The sequence below is a fragment of the Chrysochloris asiatica genome, unplaced genomic scaffold (genome assembly GCF_000296735.1).
Source record: "Chrysochloris asiatica unplaced genomic scaffold, ChrAsi1.0 scaffold00176, whole genome shotgun sequence".
In the NCBI taxonomy this organism is placed as follows: Eukaryota; Metazoa; Chordata; class Mammalia; order Afrosoricida; family Chrysochloridae; genus Chrysochloris; species Chrysochloris asiatica.
In genome coordinates this window covers 4,428,475-4,437,881 of record NW_006408694.1, presented here as the reverse complement: position 1 = coordinate 4,437,881, position 9,407 = coordinate 4,428,475, and the positions used below count along the sequence as shown (strand labels likewise).

The window sequence follows — 9,407 nt, the reverse complement described above, 5'->3', positions numbered from 1 at the left end:
TCAAGTGTGGCAGCAGTAGTGAGGTTGGCCCAGGATCGAGCATTGTTTCGTTCTGCTGTGCATGGGGTCGCTATGAGTCGGTTCCTACTCGATGGCACCTGACAACAACAACAACAACATATTGACATTGTATTCCACAAATTTGCTGAAGTTGCTGAATAATTCTAGTACTTTTGTACATTATAGATTTCACAGTTTTAATTAAAGTTTTTATTGTGAATTGAGTGAAAGTTTACAGGGCAGTTTTACATTCAATAAATTGTATACTTTGTTTCATTACAATGATTAAAATTTGCTCCATGTACCATCAGTTAACAATATTCCTCTATTCATTTTAGCTCTTTTTTTTAATGTTTTATTGTGAATTATGTCATAGTTTACATGGGAGAACTTAAGTTTTACATTTATCCTATCATATGTCATTTCATTGCAATGGTTACAATTCCCTCCATGCATCATCAACCAACCAAAGGGTATACCCTGCAAGCCTGCCGCCCGGTCATCAACACACAGCCCCTATCCCTCTCTGGGTCTAAAGTCCCGAGCTGCTCCATCTTTCCACGTCATCATCTCTGCCTCCATCTCTGGCATCATTGTGTCTCTGGGTAGGGTTTCGCTCTTCGCTGTTCTCTCTTGATGATAGCCAGGGATCTCCTTTTCTAGACTACAAAGTTAATCATTCCCTCCTTGTGACAAAACATGTACCTTTACATTTCCAACCCTCACAATCAGTCCTAATAACAATTATTCACTATTGTGTCACAAAAGACCTATCCACATTTCCTTTCATCAGCCCCGCCATGACAGATTGGATACTACTCAGTGGAGATTCTACCTTCCTCCATGCCCTCTGGATCTAGGTTCCCACTTGAAAGCTTGTAAACCAGGCATTTCTTCCCTTTGTAGCCCCCCACTTTGAGTAGCCAATGTCCAAGTTGCCCAACCCTGTCTAGTCTGTGTATGGAGGGGGTAGGAATGATCCTTGCTGCAAAGATTTGTTCCCTGTTTTGAGCTACTGCATCCATAGGTGTAGGTCAAGTTCGTCAAATTGTATCAGATTACTCTTTTTTTCCTCTTCTTTCTTCTTCTAGTTGAGCTCTGATTATCTAGTCATTGTAGCCAGGTCAAGCGGATATTATCTGCAAGTGTGGTTGTCCTTGTGCATATACCCTCTCTTCTTATCAGCTGGACGCTTCACTCTCCACTCTAGTCCTCTGTGGCTATGTCATGGACTCTGGGCCCAAGAGTTCCCAGGTCTTGCCACACTGCTGGCCAACCAGGTCTCCACCCTGGTTCACAGGAGTCTATTGAACATTGTAGGGCTTAGCTCGTAGCTTCATTACTGTATTTCCCTCACTTTTCCCTTATTGGTGATGAACGTGGTCACCAATCAGAGCGTGTATTCCCATTGAGTCTTAGTCTTGGAAGGGGGTTTGCTCTCAGAGGACCTGACCACTTGCTTTCATGTCTCCTGGGTGAGCAACTTGCTTGTTCTTGTAGTAATCAGTCGTTCTGCCCATAATGTTTTGTATTTTTCCTGTTGGTCTTTCTATCAAGTATATTCTGTTCTTCTAGCCACTCCAGGCTGGTCTGCTTGTCCTTTCAAGAGGAAATTTTCCATCTCTGAAGAGTCTGGATGGGGTTTAGGATTCTACCTATAGTCTTTTGTAATGCAGAGGCTCCACAGGAAGCATCCTTCACTGGGCACGTTGTAGCCATTTAGGAATTCCAATCAGTTATAGGCAGAAGATGCTTTCTATGGTGATGTTTCTGGCTATTCCTTTCTTTCCCCTCCAGTGAATTATAACAATATACTAAACATTTTCTGGATATATTACTCTTATTATAATTAGAGAGCATATTTTATATGATTTCAATCCATTTGGATATATTGAGATTGATTTTGTGGCCCAGTATATGGTCCATCTTGGTTAACATCCCATGTGCAGTTGGAAATCATGTATATTTTGGCATTGTTTAGTTAAGTTTTCTATAAATGTAAAATAGGTCAGCACTGTTGATTGTGTTGTTCAAATTTTCTAAATCTTTACTGTGGATTAGGTTACGACTCTTAGTGACCCTGTATAGGGTTTCCAAGGCTGTAACTCTTTAAGGAAGCAGAAATACTAATTCTTCTCCCAGGGAACTGCTGGTAATTTCAAACTGCTGACCCTGAGATTGTTGTTGTTGTTATGTGCCGTGGAGTCAGTTCCGACTCATAGCGACCCTGTACAGTGTTTCTGAGGCTGTAAATCTTTACGGGAGCAGAAAGCCTCATCTTTCTCCCGTGGAGCAGCTGTTTGTTTCGAACTACTGACCTGTTGGTAACCACTACGCTACCAGAGCTCCTTGACCCTGAGATTAGCAGCCCAATTTGTAACCACTACACTACCAGATGGATCCTTTAATTATTATGAAATGTATATCTTTATTTCAATAGTACTTTTTTTCTTGAAATCTCATTTATCTGATAGTAGTATTGCCAAATCAGTTTTATTGTGTTTACTATTTGCATGCTTTAATCTTTTCCTATATTTTACTTTTGGTCCATTTGTGTCTTTAAATATAAAGGAATATAGGAAATCTGAATATAGCATATTCTTTAGTTTTCCTTTCTAAATAAATTTAGTATGGCAATTTTTCTCTCTGAGTGTCTAATCCATTGATAATTAATATTATTATTGATATGGTGAAATTTAAGCTTAAATCTCAGTGCGGTTTTCCTGCTTTTATCTTCACATTTATTTTACCCTCTATTTCTTCACTTCTACCTTCATTCGGGGTAATTATTTTTCTTTTTCTAAGTATTGTATTGTATCTTCTCTATTGGCAATGCTGGAAGCACTCACTCATCAATGTTAAGAAGTTTGGAAGAGAGCTACCTGACCAACTGACTGAAAGAGGTCTATAGTTCTGCCAATTAATGAAAAGTGATCCAATGGAATGTAGAAATCATCAAGTAATATTTTAATATCACATGAATCACAATTTTCCTAAAAATAATTGAAAAAGTGGTTGCAACAGTACATTGATAAAGAGCTGCCAGAAATTCAAACTGGATTCAGAAGAGGATATGGTACAAGGGATATCATTGCTAATGTCAGATGTATTGCTGTTTGCTTTGACAGCTGTTTCCATGATCATTGATTGTGGATCCAAGTTAAATGAAATATTTGACAGCATCAATCTTTTCTCCATATATCAGAATGTTGTTCACTGGTCTAGTTGTGAGGATTTTTGTTTTCTTTAAACTGAGTTATAATCCATACTGAAGGATATAATATTTGATCTTCATCAGTGAGTTATTTTCAGCAAAGAAGGTTTCATCACCTATATATGACAGGTTGTTAATGCAGATATACAACCAGATCCTGTAGATAGCATCTGATCTCATTAACACACATAAGAGAATTATATCAGATCAGAGATGACCACATCAGATCACTTCATGAGGATGATTGCATCAAATTAGATCTCATCATTGAGATGATTAGTATATCTTATCTGATTAGCTACTGAGAATCCTGTCCCAGACAAGTTTACATAAAATTTTAACTGTGACATGTACCTAACAATAAAAACATTTCCCACCACTTTACTACCTATAACTAAGCATCCTTCTGGCCTCTCCCACCTCCTCCCTTTCCACACCAGACCCTTCCTATCTTATCACTTTCCATACTATACAAAACTTTGCATTTCCTGGTCCAGGTCTTGGCTATCATCTCACTGGCCACTTCTCCTGAGCCCACCTGCCTTGTCATTACCATCACTTTCTATACTCATCAAACTTTTCATTACCTTCACTGGTAAGTCTCCTGGCCCCTACCATTTCTCAATCCAACACATTGACTGACTCCAGACTCTCCCACTGCCTCTCACTAGCTACACCTCTACCTTCTCTTGAATATTCCCATCTTTTCCTCCCACAAGCTAGACATTTTAGCAACCTCTCCAACCTCCTCACTTCTTATACTTGTGTTATCTCCTGCTCCTACTTTTTATTGGCCATATCTGTGCTTTCTATTGACCCTCTCAGCTACTTAGTTCCATATTTATGCCTTTATGTAACCCCTCATGCATCCTTGTGTCTCATACTTGTGTCTTCTCCTGGATCCTCCAACAATTTCCTCACACCTGGGCTTTATCACAGTCATACCTAGCTTTTTGATCTACAAGCCTGAGTGTTCTTTTGACCCCCTTCATATCTTTATTATCCTTAATAGAGCATTCTATGCATCCCTCCCCTTGCCTGCTCACTTCCAGATCTGAGCTGCCTTCTGATTCCTACTACCTCTTCATCATTGACTGATGGGTGTTTTATAGGTCTTCATGCCTTCCCAATTTCAATACATGGCCTACCTCCTAGACCTCCCACCTTCACTTTATCCTCACCTGATCTGACTCTTAGACTCTCAGTCCTCATTACCTACAATTAGACTGCCCTCTGGCACTGCTTACCTCTTCACTGGCTACAACTGTACCTTCTAAAACCTCCCACATCCTACTTCTTAGTGTTTGTCTGATTTCTGGCCCCTCCCACTTTCTCATTATCCATATCCATATCTGGTTGTTCTTCCAATTCCCTCTAACTGATAACTCCCAACCACTGGTCATTCTGCTGAAGTCGAACAATTCATCATTACCTACTCCTGGGTCCTCATACCTCCTCACTTCCCCAATCTGGGCTACTTCTTTATCCACTTCACCGTCTCATTACCTAAAATCAAGGTTTTGAACTCATTCATTCTGGGTTCATTTGCATTTATAAACCTGTGACTCTATAAGAATCACCCGGAAACCTTAAAATGTAGATTCTGATTTACAATATCTGGGGTTGAAATGCAAATTTTCAGCAAGGAACCAGAATGAACCAGTCCAAAGCCCTGCCTAATACTGGGATAGCACCTGATCCCTGCTACCTCCTCATTACCCAGATCTGAACAGTCTCCAGACCCCTCCCACCACTTCGCCCCAAACCTGGGCATCATCCTGACTGAACACTCATTCTCCCGCTCCTATCTTTGCCTTTTCCTTCCCAGTTCACTTTGTTTCTGCCCATACTTGGCCATTCTTCATCCCATTTAGTCCCTTTATTTCTTAATATGTACTTCCTCCTGACTTCTTCCACCTTTTCTTTCAATCATCTGTGTTATATCCTCTTCATCTGTCCAGCCCACCTCCTCATTACCCTTAACTTTCTTGGTCTTTGGCTCTCCCTATCATCTACACCATGGTTGCTCCCTTGCCCTTCAGTATTACTGGCCACTCATGTATTTACTGACCCTAAAGTTATGGTGTTGGAGGAGAATATTGAAAGTGCCATGGGCTGACAAAAGAACCAATAGATCTGTTTTGGAAGAAGTACAGCCAGAGTGCTCCTTAGAGACCAATATGGCCAAACTTTGTCTCTCATACTTCAGACATATTGTCAGGAGGAACCAGTCGCTAGAGAAGGATATCATGTTTGGTAAGGTAAAGGGTCAAAGAAAAAGAGGAAGATCCCCAATGAGATGGATTGGCCAAGTAGCAGCATCGATGGACTTAAGTATGGCAACAGTAGTGAGGTTGGCCCAGGATTGGGCAGTGTTTCTTTCTGCTGTGCATAAGGTCGCTATGAATCAGTACCAACTTGATGGCACCTAACAACAACAACAATTACCTTATTGGAGTCCTGGTATGGCACTGCGGATTAATGCACTGGACTGCAAGCTCAGTTTGAACTGCAAGGTTGGTGGTTCAAGCTCATCAGCTGCTCCTTGGAAGCCCTACACAGGGTCACTATGGGTCAGAACCAACTTGATGGCACTTAACAACAACTACTACTACCTTATTACTCCCCACATCTGTGCCTTCTCCTGATCCCACCTAAAAATTGGGATATTTTGACATGAATATATTTAGGAAGATTTGGGAGTTGATAATAGAACAGGTTAAGACTTTGGGGAAATGTTTTTGAAGGGCTAGAGGACAGATTGTTATGGATTGAATAATGTTCCCCCAAATACATGTTGAACTCCAACTCCCTATATTTGCTTATTTGACTTTATTTGAAAACAGAATTTTTCAGATGTTACTAGCTAAACTGAGGTCATACAGGAGTAGTTGTTTTTAAGTGCCATGGAATTGGTTCTGACTCATAGCAACCCTATATAAATTTTCTAAGAAGTGGCTGGTGAGGTTGAATTGCCAACCTTGCAGTTCAAACCAACCTTGTGATCCAGTGCTTTATCCCATAGTGCAACACAAGGACTCCATACTGGAGTAGAATGGGCCCTATATTGCCAGGAAATACCAGACTAGGCAGAGGTAAGAAAGAATATTCCCATAAAATCTTCATAGAAAGCATGGCCCAGCCAACACCTTGGTTTCCATTCTCCATAACTAAGAGATAATAAATATCATTGATTTAATCCACTCAGTTCTGTCACTTTTTTTGTTTTAATGGGCATTCTAGGAACATACCAGAACTTGTAACAAATAAAGAAATTCAGTCAGTAATTAAAAAGCTCCAAACAGAGGAAGACCCTGGGCTAATTGCCCACACTGATAAATTCTAACAAACCTTTTGAGAATATTTAACTTATTTAAACTATTCCTCAAACTCCTTGAAAAATACAAGCAAAGAGAACACTAAGTGATTATATACAATCATTATTATCCTAACATTAAATCCAGATAAGAATCAAACAAGAAAAGAAAACAACAGACCAACATTCATCATAAATAGACTTGCAAATCCTTAACAAAATACTAGGAAACCAAAGCAGCAATAGATCAAACCATGTTCACACACCATGACTAAGTGGAATTTATCTCAGGAATGCAAGAGTGGTTCAACATGAACATCAATCAATATACTATACCAAATTAGGGGAAAGAAGGGAAAATGAAAACACATTATCGGTTCAATTGATGAAAAAAGGTCGCTTTTTTCAATATCAATACCCATTAAGAATAAGTGCACCCAATAAATTAAAAATTGAAGGGAACTTCCTCATCATGATAAAAAGGCATATATGAAAAACCCACAGCAAACATCATACTCAATTCTGAAAGACTGAAAAGTTTTTCCCTGGGTCCAGGAGTAAGTAAAACATGTTCACTTTCACTATTGTTATTCAACACTGCTCCGGGTTCTGGTCAGAGTAATTAGTAAAAACATTCTTTAAAAGGTATTTAAATAGGAAATAAATAAGTGAAACTGGCTCTATTTGTAAATGACATGAGTGCATAGTAAGTCCTAATGAATGCACACACACACTTTACAATGAATGAACAAATTTAGGAAAGTTGTAAGATGTAATATCCGTACAGATAGGTAACTAGGTTTGGAGTTGGTGCTAGAACTGGTTCTGATGATGATTCTAGTTATGGAGCTGATACTGACTGGTCTGGAGCTAACAGCTGATCAGGTTGTATCTCTGATAATGAAGCTGGAGCTGGCGATGGTTCTAACTTTAGAACTGGGGGTAGAGCTCTAGCTCTGAAATTGTATCAGAGAGTCCACCTCAATGGGGTCCATCAACTCTATCTGATAAAAGAGAAGGTGGACAAGGCATGCCAAGTTCAATCCAAGTATGTTGAGCTGCACATAGGTGATCTCCAACTTGATGCAGACAAAATCTGGGGTCTCCAGCATGTCCAGGATAGAGGAAATGGCCCTGGGAGTAGACAGGTGGGCAACAGAATCAAAGTCCTAGACTTTCTTTTCACATGACACTCCTGCTGGTAAAATGATTCATGTACTTTTCCATCCACAGGTCAGCCCTATCCCACTCCCCATCCCACTAGCCCCATTCCAATCCCCAACCCCACTCTGGCTAGCCTGGCAAGGCTTTCCTGGTCACCCCTCATAAGGGGCATAGCAAAGAGTCTCTGTCTCTAAGAACTATAGCTTACTGGTCAAAAAACCTTTCCTTTGTCAGAGAAATCTGACATGCTTCCCTGTCTATCTCCCCTGACCACACCCTCCTCACTGAAATGTAAACTCCATGAGGAGAGGGACAAATTTTGTCTGCTTGTTCACTGTGTAGTACTGGCACACAGTAAGTGCTTCATGAATATAAAATGGATGAGGAAACAGAGTCCCTTCTCACCTCAGCCTTCCAAGGGTCCTCATGGCACCTCAAACTGCACAAATTTGCTGCTTTATTTTCTGCATGCATGTGAAGGGCTCTTCTTTCCCCTGACACTATTCTCTAGAAAGGCCAGGGCACAACTACTCTAGCCCTACATGCAGCTGAGAACTCAGAAATGAGGTTCAGCAGATTTGAGAGAAACGTGTTCACTACACCTCCTTGACTAGAGGTAAGGACAAACATAGCTGGAATGGAACTGGGGTGGAAATATAGTCTCGGGGGCTAGCTCTGAACCCCAGAGTTGTCTCTGCTAGCTATGGGATGCAAGACCCTCTACATATCTCTCTTTGCTCTCCTTCCAAAGAAGAGGTCCTCACACTTCAGTCATCTAGCAGGAATCAAAGATGTGTAAGACTCAATGTTTGGCCCAGCCCCTTCCCAACCATAGTTCTTCACCACCCCCAGCTTGCCTGTGATGAAAAGATTCCTCCTTTGACCAAAAGTCCAGAGTCTTTTTTAGTTGGCCCAGGGTTCTTGCCATATCCATCAGAATTTGGTGGAGATGGCAAGATGTGTACAGAGGCTACGAGGATATAACATCTAACATACCATATACAGTATCTGCTTATGGTGTTTAGTATTCCTGTCTGACTCCTTGATGCTAATGGAAGTGCAGGAGTGAAGGTATCTTTGTCTGCCTTGTTCATTGAATTGGGAGTCTTGGGGTGATGCTGTAAGATAAGCACTGGATTAGTAACCAAAAGGTCATTGGTTCAAACCTACCAGCCACTCCTCAGAAACCCAAGGTCAATATGAGTCTGAACTGAGTTAATGGCACTTAACAACAACAACAAGTTCCTAGAATAGCATCTGCACATAGTAAGCACTTAACATATATGAACTGGAACCTGTGCAAGGCAGAAAATTGTCAGAGGAAGAAAATGAAAATGCTTTTTCACTAAAACAAATAATAGGAATGGGAAATTTGTGAGGGCTGGAATTTGGAGTCCTGCTGTAGTGCTGCAGGGTAATGCGCTGGACTGCAAAGTCAGTTTGAACCACAATGTCAGTGGTTCAAGATCACCAGTAATTCCTCGGAAACCTTATACAGGGTCACTGTGGGTTGGAACTGATTCGACGATGCTCAACAACAACAGCAGTCTCATTTTAGCTTAAAATATCTGACTGGGCTTGAGGTCCCTCTTCTAGCTCCCCAGGGCTATGCTTTGAATTGTGGGCCCCTACCTGAGGCCCCCAAATTCCTTTTCAATTAGAAAATTAGTTTTTCCTAAAGTCTTGGTGTCACTGAAGAGGGAGGTAGAGAGC

The 9,407-nt window shown here is 40.7% G+C and overlaps 1 pseudogene; it reads right to left on the bottom strand.

Moving 5' to 3' along the window:
* The window catches only part of LOC102813970, a 70,527-nt pseudogene extending 66,024 nt beyond the window's left edge, over nucleotides 1-4,503 (bottom strand).
* Between the last annotated feature and the right edge of the window lie 4,904 nt (nucleotides 4,504-9,407).